This window comes from Canis aureus, chromosome 20 (assembly GCF_053574225.1).
Source record: "Canis aureus isolate CA01 chromosome 20, VMU_Caureus_v.1.0, whole genome shotgun sequence".
Classification (NCBI taxonomy): domain Eukaryota; kingdom Metazoa; phylum Chordata; class Mammalia; order Carnivora; family Canidae; genus Canis; species Canis aureus.
Genome location: NC_135630.1, coordinates 46,053,765 through 46,066,838, shown reverse-complemented (window position 1 = coordinate 46,066,838; position 13,074 = coordinate 46,053,765). Strand labels below are relative to the sequence as shown.

General features: G+C 38.9%; 1 long non-coding RNA gene across 2 annotated transcripts; it reads left to right on the top strand.

Annotated features, from left to right (window-relative positions):
• The first annotated feature begins 3,471 nt into the window (after nt 1–3,471).
• LOC144291772 (uncharacterized) lies at nt 3,472–12,011 on the top strand. 2 transcript variants are annotated; one of them, XR_013359241.1, is made up of 3 exons: nt 3,472–3,633; nt 11,055–11,140; nt 11,570–12,011. It is a non-coding gene; the product is annotated as an uncharacterized LOC144291772 (long non-coding RNA). The 2 variants fall into 2 exon arrangements; XR_013359242.1 differs by having other exon boundaries at nt 3,472–3,637.
• Nucleotides 12,012–13,074: the final 1,063 nt, after the last annotated feature.

Below are 13,074 nucleotides of genomic sequence, written 5' to 3'. Positions count from 1 at the left end.
TGGAGAAGTTGAAAGAATCACTGTAATATTTAAATTAAAATCACCAAAACTCTCAGAAACCCTTAAAATCCTCTGGCCAAAGGAAATCCACAAATGCTTATAGCTATATAGTCCATTCCCTTGAGGACACATCAGTTATCATCCTATAAAGTGTTAACTAGTCCAGGCATTTTAGGATTTCACCTCTGATACTAGGCTTGCCCTACTGTGGGCAATTACGGCGAAATATTGTAAGGGACTCATATATTCTATCCAGTCCTATCACTGAAAGTTTAAGGCTGCCTTTCCACATCTTCTTATACCCATCTTCATGATTGTGAGCCAGAAGTTTTTATCTACTGGAAAAGACTTCAAAGAAAAACTGCTCTTTACACATTGGAAAGAACCTTATGAAGTTCTGTTAATAAATTCAGTAGAGAAACTCCAGGTAATCTATCATTGGGCTCATATTTCACAACTTAAAGAAGCAATTTCAAATTTGACCCAACTGGAAGGCTACTCCAATACACACTTTCAAATTGAGGATTCTCAGAGATCCACTAATAGCAGCCAGTCTTTGGTAGTAGTCAGCTCACCAAAGATCTTCAAAACAAGCTAACAACCTCATATAGTAGACAGCTTTCACCCAGTACAGACTAAGACCCCTAATTCCCGTTTTGGCCTTTGCTTGCTTATAATAATTTCTCTTCTCATTTTCTATAAACATCTAGTTGTTATTCCTATAATGACCTTTTGCTCTTTTCTTTCCTCCTTCTTAAAATTGTTAGTTCAGAACATACTCATTTTAAAGCCATCTTACATTATCCCAAATAGCAGCCTCTGCCTTCATTCTTACTGACTGCTGGATATGTCATCAATTGCCAGACCCCCATGGTAAAAACCTCTGGCAAATTCTAGTCTCATCAAATGAGACCATAGGGAATTATATCTGATGGCATTTACACCTCACCTGCATGGACAAATGACCTTAAACAAATCAATCTGACTATGCTAGTGTCCCTCTCTCCCAGAAAAAAAAATAACCAATTATTACAATCTATTGATCAGACTCTAGGTAATTCTAAAATTGAATTCAGCAACCTTCATATTGATGGGTCAAATAATTGCCACCTCTAAGAATCTAGGTAACACAGTTAAGGTAAAGTTTGTTCTTGTTTTTTGTTTTAAAGATTTTATTTATTTATTCATGAAAGACACAGAGAGAGAGGCAGAGACAGGAGCAGGCTCCCGACAGGGAGCCTGATGAGGGTTTCCATCCCAGGACTCTGGGATCACACCCTGAGCGGAAGGCAGATGCTCAACCACTGAGCCACCTTGGTGTCCCAGTAAGGTTGTAGTAAGGTTGTAGTTTCGACCTTGTCTCATAAACCACTTCTTCATTCCTGATGCCAGGATTACTAGAAGATACCACTTCTTTTGTGGCTAGGATATCCGATCTTGTTTGCCTCATACTAAAACCTCATGTACTTTAGGAAGAGTATGCCGATACTTTTTATACACAGAGATCTCAATTCTATAAATCACCAAGGCTCAAAATTTCGACTCAGACAAGAACTCCAAAATGAAGTCCATCCTTGATTATTCAGGCATTCTACCTGGGTGTTCACAAAACTCATTCTTTATGTCAAAAATCAAAGTCATATTCTCATTGGTGGGAATTATACAAATAGAAAGGACTGTAATGAATTTATCAGTGGCTCTGGAAGAAGTCATTAACAATACCATCTCTGCCCTAAATGAAACAGAAAGCAATCTAATCTCAATGTCACAGGTATTGATGAGCATTTGGACTGCTCTAGATTTCTTGTCCAACTATGGTAGTGTCTGCACTGTTCGTAATACTTCTACCTATATTTGGATCAATGAAACAGGTAACATAGAATGGCCTATATATATTGCAGCCTATCAGACTTGAACTCTTGGCCTGGGTTGAGCAGTTGGGATTCCCAGTTTCAAAGAATCTTACAGGGATTAATTCTTCTTATTCTTATCATAGTGATAATGATGCTGGACAGCTGTATTCTATCCAGTGCCTTAAAAGCTTCTGCATAAGTGCTCTCTCCACAGATGATCTCCATCATGATATAACAGCAAAAAGCTAGTAGACAATAGTGGATAGAGTCAAGCAAACCTCATGATACTGTTGTCTATGGAGATAAGAGCACAATATTCAAAGGAGAAGATCTGAATCTAGAGCTTGGTGACACAGTCATCCTCACAACTGAGAGAATGATCAAAAGGGGGAATGAAGAAATGAATATACATTGGACATGGCCTATATATATATATAATATATATTGGATGGACAATGGCCAGACCACAGATGACAATAGGTCTCTGGCCCACAACTTTGCAACAACCACCCTGAAAGTGAAACCACAGACTCTGCAGCAATTGGCCTATAATGGCCAGGAGTTTGTCACTGACTGCCAGCTTCCTTATTGTTTTGTCCCCTCTTCCAACATAAGAACAACCAGAGAAAACCAAATACACTCCTCAAACCAATCACATATGACTGCACTCACCCTCTAGTTAGCCTACCACAGGCTTCCTGAACAACTTCCCATCAGAGCGTAGACAAAACCATCTCCTTTAGGCACCATAAAGCTATCCCATCATTCCACCAGCCTTTGAGTCTCTGCCAAACACAAAATGATGGTGGGTGACTTCTTGCTTTAGCAAGCTCTGGACAAATGGCCTCTATCCTTATTTGGATGATTGTTTATTTAAACCCAGGATAGCTGAGAGGCCAGACCCTCGCTGACCCCTGAGAGAAAAAGCCATGATCTGATTTAAAGGGTTATTAGAAATCAAGATTTGTCCCTGAATATCAGACCCTTCAAAACAAATTCATACATTCCAAAGTGCCTATGTTCAGGTTCTTTAAGAAGAAAACCTATTCAATAATTGTATATCTTTTAATTAAAATACACACACACACACACACACAATGTCCATTATCCAGTTGTCTTCAGCAATATAGAAACTATTAAATGGTACCTCTGTAAGCAACATCCCAGTGAAAACGTTGGTTTGTTTAATTGGTGGCTAATATGACATTGAAGCCTGAGAATATACAAATATTGTGTTTTTACTATCTATAAAGGTGATAAATCGTATTTCATTTGGGACTGGTGTCTAATTTACAGTTCCTGTGCTTTTTATGTTACCTGTTGGAATACTAAAAGAGGATGCAATAGAAAGCTAAATAAACCATACAAATTGTTAAAAATTTAAATATTCACTTAGCAGGATCCACTAACTACTGAGTTTGGTGAATATAAGCAATAGATATGCAGATTCTTTAAGGGAAAGTGCTATCTGGGGGACGTATGCTTCTATTGTGTTTTGAATTCTCTTTTCAAAAATATTCATTATCCAATTATGTCTACAACTGCAATGCAACTTGATGCTCTTGCTGTACAAAAAGAAAAATGCAATCCTAATTTAAATTTTTTGTTTTAAGCAAGTGTATCTAGAACGAAAGAAACCTTAGAACAATTCCGAGGACTTGGTCTGTCTCCAGATGGATGGAAGAAAGAAAATTCTGCAATCTTTCAGTCTTTCAGGGCTCAGAAGCCAAGCAGCCCAACACAGAGACTGCAGAGAAAGGCCTGCTGAGCTGGGAAAGTGGTTGGTATGATAAGTATTTTGATGAAGCTATGTACATCTGAAGTGACTATTTAAAATTCAGGATAAATTTTAAGCCATTCCATTCAAAAATATAGCTTGTAAGATCACCATAAGTTGGGGGTAACCTGTAAGAAAACTAGAGAGAAACACATTTATTAATGGCCCCTTAAACTGGAGCTGATGACCAATAAAGGTTTTGGCAGAATCGATATCTAAAGCCAGAAAAATCTCCTGTTAGACCTTTGATCTCCCAGCAACTGGAGGGATAAAGGTTTGACTCACCCACAAGTTTTACAAGGCTGAATTCTATGTTAAGAAACTCAATAGAAATGATTCAGGGATTCCCTCACTATTACTTCCACTTGGCAATAAAACTGTTAATATCAGCCCGGTTTTATAACTTTGATCTGTGACCCTGTTTTCAAGGGCATTGGGTTCCTCTGAGACATATTTGGGCATTTTTTTCTAGCCCATCATGGAGTGGCTTAGGAAATGGTGGGTGGCAAGTTTCTCCTCTAAGTCCGCTAATCCATTCCTGTAGTGAAATCAAACAGAATAACCTCATTACTTCCTCAGAATAATGATTACACTTCAGAGAATTTTCACATGTATTAGGGTACTGGCTTTGAAAGTGTGTTCCAAAGGCCACCTGGGGTATGAGCAAATGGAGGTGTAGGGGGATCTCACGCCAGACCTACTGAGTCAGACTCTCTGGGAATGAGATCCTATAATTTGCATTTTAACAAGCTCACCATGTGAATCTTATACACACAAATGTTTCAAAACCATTGCTTGCAATCTTCAAGCCGCTCTTGGAGAGCTAGAAGCCAAGAATCTGGTCTTACTTGTCCTCAGCAACAAATAAATAAATATGAAATGGATAAATGAGTGAGTGAATTGCTAAATAATAGAAATTATTTGAAGTATGAGGCGAATAAGTATCAAAGATCACACACACACACACACGTCATATATCTACTACATCTTGGTGAAATCTTAAATTTTATGACCCACTTAGTTTTATATTACAGCTTTCTGGAGTGCCTGTTAGATTCCCTAGCCCCATTCTAGACCTACACTTCCTACTCCCATAACAATGAGGCATTATTTGGTATTCTGAATACCAGCCACTTTTCATTATTGACAAAACATAGTCAAAATACTGATGGCAATTAAATAAAATGTAATATCATTTATTATCACAAATGCCTGGAATAAAAGGTTCTGTTGTCCTTATTTTACATATGGAGAAACAGAAGGTAAAGAAGATAATTTCTTCATTACCCAGTAAGAAGGAGATCCATTAGCTTAATTTGTATCACGAGTCCTCAGTGTTTCTAACACCATGGAAAAGAAAGCCTACACATAACGAGTGCATTCACCTCCAAATCTTAAATGTTGAGATTAAAGGATAGTATGCAAAGTTATCATGTCATAGCATTTCTTTCTATAAAATTTTTTTTTATTTTTTATTGGTGTTCAATTTACTAACATACAGAATAACCCCCAGTGCCCGTCACCCATTCACTCCCACCCCCCGCCCTCCTCCCCTTCCAACACCCCTAGTTCGTTTCCCAGAGTTAGCAGTCTTTACGTTCTGTCTCCCTTTCTGATATTTCCCACACATTTCTTCCCCCTTCCCTTATATTCCCTTTCACTATTATTTATATTCCCCAAATGAATGAGAACATATAATGTTTGTCCTTCTCCGACTGGCTTACTTCACTCAGCATAATACCCTCCAGTTCCATCCACGTTGAAGCAAATGGTGGGTATTTGTTATTTCTAATAGCTGAGTAATATTCCATTGTATACATAAACCACATCTTCTTTATCCATTCATCTTTCGTTGGACACCGAGGCTCCTTCCACAGTTTGGCTATCGTGGCCATTGCTGCTATAAACATCGGGGTGCAGGTGTCCCGGCGTTTCACTGCATCTGTATCTTTGGGGTAAATCCCCAGCAGTGCAATTGCTGGGTCGTAGGGCAGGTATATTTTTAACTGTTTGAGGAACCTCCACACAGTTTTCCAGAGTGGCTGCACCAGTTCACATTCCCACCAACAGTGTATGAGGGTTCCCTTTTCTCCACATCCTCTCCAACATTTGTTGTTTCCTGCCTTGTTAATTTTCCCCATTCTCACTGGTGTGAGGTGGTATCTCATTGTGGTTTTGATTTGTATTTCCCTGATGGCAAGTGATGCAGAGCATTTTCTCATGTGCGTGTTGGCCATGTCTATGTCTTCCTCTGTGAGATTTCTCTTCATGTCTTTTGCCCATTTCATGATTGGATTGTTTGTTTCTTTGGTGTTGAGTTTAATAAGTTCTTTATAGATCTTGGAAACTAGCCCTTTATCTGATATGTCATTTGCAAATATCTTCTACCATTCTGTAGGTTGTCTTTGAGTTTTGTTGACTGTATCCTTTGCTGTGCAAAAGCTTCTTATCTTGATGAAGTCCCAATAGTTCATTTTTGCTTTTGTTTCTTTTGCCTTCGTGGATGTATCTTGCAAGAAGTTACTATGGCCGAGTTCAAAAAGGGTGTTGCCTGTGTTCTTCTCTAGGATTTTGATGGAATCTTGTCTCACATTTAGATTAAATAAAATCTGTAAGTATTTAGTGATAGTTTCATAAGTATATCAAAAGTTAAATTGTAATGCTGGAGTTCAGATATCACAGCAAGTTAATATAGAAAAGCGTCAAACAATGTTCTAAAATGAATGCTCCCCTCACCCCACCCAAGGTCAACTATGAATCCAATGGTGTAAAAGCAGATCATGGTTGCAAGGAACTGTTAGGGTATCTGGGAAAAGGGATTCACACTAGACTCTAAAAGGGAGACAAGATTTAATAACCAAATGGATGAAGAGGTATTCATCTTTTCATTTAACATTTACTGGATTATCTTTTAGATACAAAAACTTATGTTAAATTAGCAGGGTGACTGTTTTCCCGAAATCTAATCCTTTTAGGAATCATCAATCTCCCAATTCCTGTGGTTTGAGTGGGCTTACCACATCCATTTGCCTCAGGAGTACACACATGTCTCAAGCATGGGCAATGAAGTCCTCCATTCTCTCTGCCACCAAGGAATAAGCATGGCACCCAAGATGAACTGTTAAGAGCCCTCTGTGAAAGTATTCTATCAGAGAAATTTTAAGATACTAACTTTTCCATCACAAGGTACATGTTCCAAGTATGCAACAGCTGCGTGAGGCCATCTTCTCTGGTTAATATGGGGGAGCCTTGTAGGAGAGAAAATGTGGCTAATATGCCATCTGTAGGAGAGGCAGAGAGATTGCTAATAAAAATCATGTGGCTCCCTGAGCCCAGGCCTGACTGGAGCCTCGATCTTTTCGATCTTTGAGCCAATAAATTTCTTTTTATGGTTAAAATGGTCTGAGTTGGGTTGCTCTCTTTTGCAGCCAAAAGATATTCCAACATTGAAAGCAATGACACAAAGTAAAAAATATTCTCTGTCATCAAGAAGCATAGCTAACCAAACAAGAATACTAATAATTATAAGGCAGTGTGATAAAATCTTATAATAAATGCAAACACTAGATGCTTTGCTGGCACAAAAAAGGGCCACCTTATTCCTTATCTGGAGTTAGAAGTACCAAACTTCTGCCACTGAAAGATATCAGGGATTTATTAGCCTTTATTAGCCTCTCTAACTAATCTTTTCCCTCTGTTCAAACCAATCGGTAGATATTTTCTTCTAAATACATAGCATATAAGCATTTAAAAATGGCACAGAAATCATTGAAAAGAACTGCACACATCTCCCGGGCTTATTAATAAAGTTAGAGTTTACAAAGAATTTTAAATATGACCTCTCTTAACTAGGGAAACTGTCTCAAATTCAACATCAAAGGACATTATTTACATACTCTTAAAATCCCTTATTTTCTAGCTCAGTAGCAAATGCCCAGTTCAAAGATGATCTTCAGGAGTTAGATAAATATCCACTGAAAAGTGTTCTGATTTATGTTTAGTTTCAAAGGGGTATACTTAAGGACAGAGGTAACACAAAATTAGGGAAGGTAAGACCCGGAAGGCAGCTAACTCTACGTGTGTGGTTAATCACATATATGTTATGTTAACTACAGTGACAGAGAGAAGGTAGTCATCAGTCATGTCAACGATAGTTTGACGTTAAGTTAGAGCCAATATTAGTCAATGGCAGAAAAGAAAAAGCAAATTTTGCATAGGATTGTCACAGGGAAGAAGCATCAAGGTTTGGTAGATTTCACCGTGATTCCAGAAAAGGGATAAGTCCCAGCTCCAAGAAACACAAGAAAGTCAGTGTTAATCCATACATCAAAAGGTAAATGATGCTGGGAGGTAGAAGGAAAGAGGGCTTTAGAAATACGTGGAGTAGTGGGACACCTGGGTAGCTCAGTCAGTTCAGCATCTGACTCTTGATTTCAGATCAGGTCATTATCTCAGGGTTGTGAGATCGAGCCCTGTGTCAGGCTCTGTGCTGAACACAGAGTCTGCTTAAGATTCTCTCTCCCCCTCTCCCTCTGCTCCTCCCTTCCTGTTTCATGTGTTCTTTCTCTCTCTAAAAATAGAATAAATAAATAAATAAATAAATAAATAAATAAATAAATAAATAATAAATAAATAAATAAATAAAAAGAAATACATGGAATAATGAAATAAATTAAGTTCTGTCTCATGGACTAATTGAGATAATCTTCTATGTAGAGAAAAGAAGAGGGATAATAACCCCCTATGATTGTTTTCTGTTTGCTAATTCCATGAAGTCTGAAGACTTTTGGAGAACCTGAAAGTTAGCCTTAGTTGGTGCAAGAGAGCATCAACCACTTATAGGCAAATTCCTAGCAAACTCTAGAAACAAAACTCTTATACTAAAGTTGCTCCTCCAGAAGGAAGGGGGAGGGAGGGGGGAGGAAAAACACTTTTATTTAGAGTGTATAACTTGCTATTTCTAAAAGAGGGCTTACAGTAAAGCTTACAGTAAACAGTAGACAGTAAATTTCTTAAGGATGGGCAACCCCCTCATCTCCATCTGTGTATCTCCGCCAACACCTCTCTCAAAGCTCTGCATGTGGGAGAAGAGTAATATGAATCTAATGGATGTAGATGGATTAACTAATATTCAGCAAAAAGGACAAAGCTGAGAGCCAATATTTGATTTGTTCTATTAAAATAACTGAGATCCTTCTAGCCAAATCTATTTAAGAGAATTTCAGGGCCTAGCATGTGCTTGCCTCACAATTAGATGTTCTAAATAACTGACGTTTTAATAAATGAACAAATGCAATGGATTCCAATTGCTATATTGAGTTTTCAGATACACCCCCAAATCACTACTGCAGCACTCAATGCAGACAACGACTAACTGAGGCAGAATGGCAGGAAGGCCAGCTTCTCCCTGCTGTGGTCTCATAGTTTTGACAGTGTTAGATGAATTTTGGATACAGCAGTCAGAAACTCATCCTTCTCTAAGGAAAAATGCCCCAATTACCAAGATAGTTTCTTCAGGCCCCCAAAATGAGTTCACAGAGACAAAGATGGTGACCTTGAGGAAAGGCTATTTTTTCTCTAACTGCTCTTATTCAAATGCTGTGCCCAAGCCTGTAACTTTGTAGTTTATTTGCAGAAAGGCTTTCACGTACAGGTATGCTGGCTGTTTAGAGAACACATTGGGTGCCTGGCTCAGGAAGACTGCACACCGTTTAACCAAAGGATCTAAACCCATGGTTACATTTCATCTCTACTTCTTCACTCTTAATGGAAGAGGCAAGACTTAGATTTTTCCCCAAGCAACTGATCTCTGGTTTTCACCAAGAGACCCTTTTGGTGTGGATTGCACTGGGTAGGATTAGACAACCACCTTCTCAGGGGCAGGGGAAGCATACTTGCAAGTGGGATAAAATGGCTTATTTGAAATTTTTCTTCAGGGCAGGTGGTAAAACTAAGTGACACTTCAGAGTGCCCTATCAGTTCTAAAAGAATGTAAAATCCCATATAAATGACTGTGTTTAAGCCACCCTGATCCTGATGTTCCACTTGTTTACTAGAAGAGTGTTAGAATCACATTCCCCACTGCCCGTATGGAAGAAATATCAGCCGGGACCACCATTCCAGGGAAGTTGCCTCCTCAAACTGCCTATTAAGCAAGAACAGAAATAATTTTTTCCTTTAGGTGCAAATGTGACAAAAGCTTCCAAAACAGAAATATATATATAATGTATATATAATACATTATATATATACATATAATGTGTATATATATACACACATATATACATATATGTGTGTATATATATATATACTATTACATTTCAGGTGGTCTGCAAGGCCCCCATGAAGCTCATTCATGGAATTTCTAGGAGGTCCTTGTGCTCCAGGTTAAAAATTCATACACCAAACTTTGCTCTTTTTTCCCCTATAATTCCTTGCATTGTTCAAACTAGGGGAAATATACTGTGGGGATATCAGAAGAATTAGGAATCTCTGATTCCCTCAAAAGTGTTAAAAAAGAATCACTGTACCTTCCAAATACCTGAGCCAAATTCTTGACTCCTAATCTAGGCTGCAGGGCTTTCACAGACAATAAGAATACGGCACATCCTTTCATTCAACAAGTGCTTCTTAAGTGCTTCCTATGTGCCAGGCAGCTGCAAGAGTAGTCATCGGGGTTAAGGATGAAAGGTATACTGTTGGTCTATAAAAAGCTCATAAAAATATAGACAGGTGGGCAGCCCGGGTGGCTCCATGGTTTAGCACCGCCTTCAGCCCAGGGCATGATCCTGGAGACCCGGAATCGAGTCCCACGTCGGGCTCCCTGCATGGAGCCTGCTTCTCCATCTGCCTGTGTCTCTGCCTCTCTCTCTCTTTGTGTCTCTCATGAATAAATGAATAAAATCTTTAAAAAATATATATAGACAGGTAATGCAGCCTAACAGTATGAGAGATGCTCCTGTGGTTGTGAAGGTAAGTGGAGAGAGTATTGGGAATGTCTGGAGAGTGACAAGATGTCTTCTTAGAGAGGAAGGTGTCTGTGCTGTCACGAATGAATCGGAGTAGGCATGGAGAGAAGAGGCTCCCGGCTCACGAGCGAAGGTGATTGCTGGATTGCCAAGCAGTTCCCAGACTTTGTAGAAGTGTCAGTTACTTCCACTCTAATTATTCCAAAATAAATAGCAAACAGGGCATTTAGACAGTAACACTTCCTAGAGACACACTTAGCTTTACATGGATAGACTGTATTTGACTTTGCTGCAAGTCTCTTATAGAACCACCATATTCTCAATAAATATGAAAAACATTTTCATAAACATATTTATTTTCACTGTATTCTCTAAAAAACAGTATATTCATTTTTTTTGTTGTTGCTGTAACAAATTACCACACAGCAGCTTAAACACAAACTCATTATTTTACAGTATGTCAGGAGTACAACGTGGGTCTCACTGGACTGTAACCAAGGTGTCGACAAGGCTGCATTCCATTCTGGAAGTTCTAGTGGAAAGTATGTTTCCTTGCCTTTTCTAACTTCCAGGGGCCATCCAAATTCCTTGACCTGTGGTCATCTTTCTCCGAATTCAAAGCCAGCAAGCTGAATCTCTGACTCTTGTTGCATAGTAACGCTGCCTGCCCTCTGACCACAGCTGGGAAAGGTTCTCCAATAAACACTTGTGTAATTAGGTTGAGCCCATCTAGATAAGCTGAGATAATCTCCCCATCTAAAGGTCTGCACTTTTAATTACATCTTTAATGTAAATTAACATTGTCAAAGGTTTGGAGGGTTAGGACATAGGCATTTCCCGGGGAGGGGAGCATTGCTGCCTACCACAAAGGGACTCGACAATTTCTCCTGCCTTTAGTTGTTATTGTTTGACGCGTGAAAGACAACAACAAAATGTAATGTGATTGTTCTACCTTTTTCTTTCATTTTTAGCTCACTTAAGGTATTTAATAAGATGCATATTCATGTCTAAGGATGTTTAAGACCTTGACTGTGTTCTCAATATCATCAACCACTGCACAAAAAAGAAATCAATAAAGGAATCAGTGCTGATAGATCAGACCAACAGAGGAGCTTCACACCCGGATCTCAAGCAAGTAGAAGCTGGAGAAGTGGCTGATAAAGGCCTTTGAAGAGCCACCTGAGTAACAGTGCTCCCTTGAGATGGAGACAAGCTATAAAGATGAAAATAATATCAAAGCAATGAAACACTGTAAAACAGGACTATCTGTATGCTTAAAATAATCTAATCAACTTTGTCAATGGGCATTCCACATCTATAGTGTATGTCCCAAAAGCAAAGCTAATGTATGTGTGTATTTTACACAGCAACAAGCCTATTGTCAATACTGCACCAATAAATTATAATAGCTTAGTCTTATTAAGTCTTCCAGTGCCTAGAAAAGAAGGCTACTTTTCAAAGGACAGAAGTTCTCTGCCCTCCAGCCTTTAACCATTTTAGAATGCTAACATTTTCCAGAACAAGTCCATCTATTTCAAAGGACATTACCTTTCAACATTCACATGAGGAGAAATTAGCCAAACATGCATATTAAACAAATGTTAAACCTCCATAATCTAGCTCTATTCAATGTATGTTTCCAGAGCACCCAAACAGTCTGATCACATGCTAAATTCATCACTAGTTCAACTTTTTTTTTTTTTTTTTTTTTTTTTACTTTTTGCTGTGTTGTCTTGAAATTCAGGCTGGGCTCTATGACGTCAATTCTAAAATAAATGAAAGATATTCTCTGCTTTGGGGAATGAGATGGCTAGAGAGATAGTGAAGTCACCACCATTGGGTGATGTTCTAATATAAGGATATATGTACTGTGATGCTCAGAGAGGACTCACACACTGGGTATAGATAGGAGAAAAACTCTTTTTCAAACCTGAGATCAGGGGTTCCATGATGTATGAGACATGGTCATGTTCAGAATGGATCTGGATATTGCAGACCAGTGCCAGAAAGAAAGACACCTTAAAAAGGTCCCCTGAAAACTTCACTCCAAATCAAGTAGCGCTGCGTGAAGACATATGATGCAGGTCTACAGAGTAGACAGCCAGTTCTGGGGTATTCTTTGAGATGCACCAAAGGTTGCCTCTTTCTCTGGTCTAGAAGAGTCTTCAAGAAAGGAAACATTTGAGGGTCCTAGGGAGCCAAATAGGATTTGTCCCAGCTGAGAGCACTGGGAGACGACTCTAGGGAGAGGCCATGAGCAAATGAGCTAGATGTGTTCAGAAAATGGTAGAGAAGAGTCTCCTGGGAGATAGGGACAGAGAAAATTGGAGGAGATAATTTTTTTTTAAGATTTTATTTATTTATTCATGAGAGACAGATGAGAGACAGAGAGAGAGAGAGAGAGAGGCAGAGACACAGGCAGAGGGAGAAGCAGGCTCCATGCAGGGAGCCTGACGTGGGACTTGGTGCTGGGTCC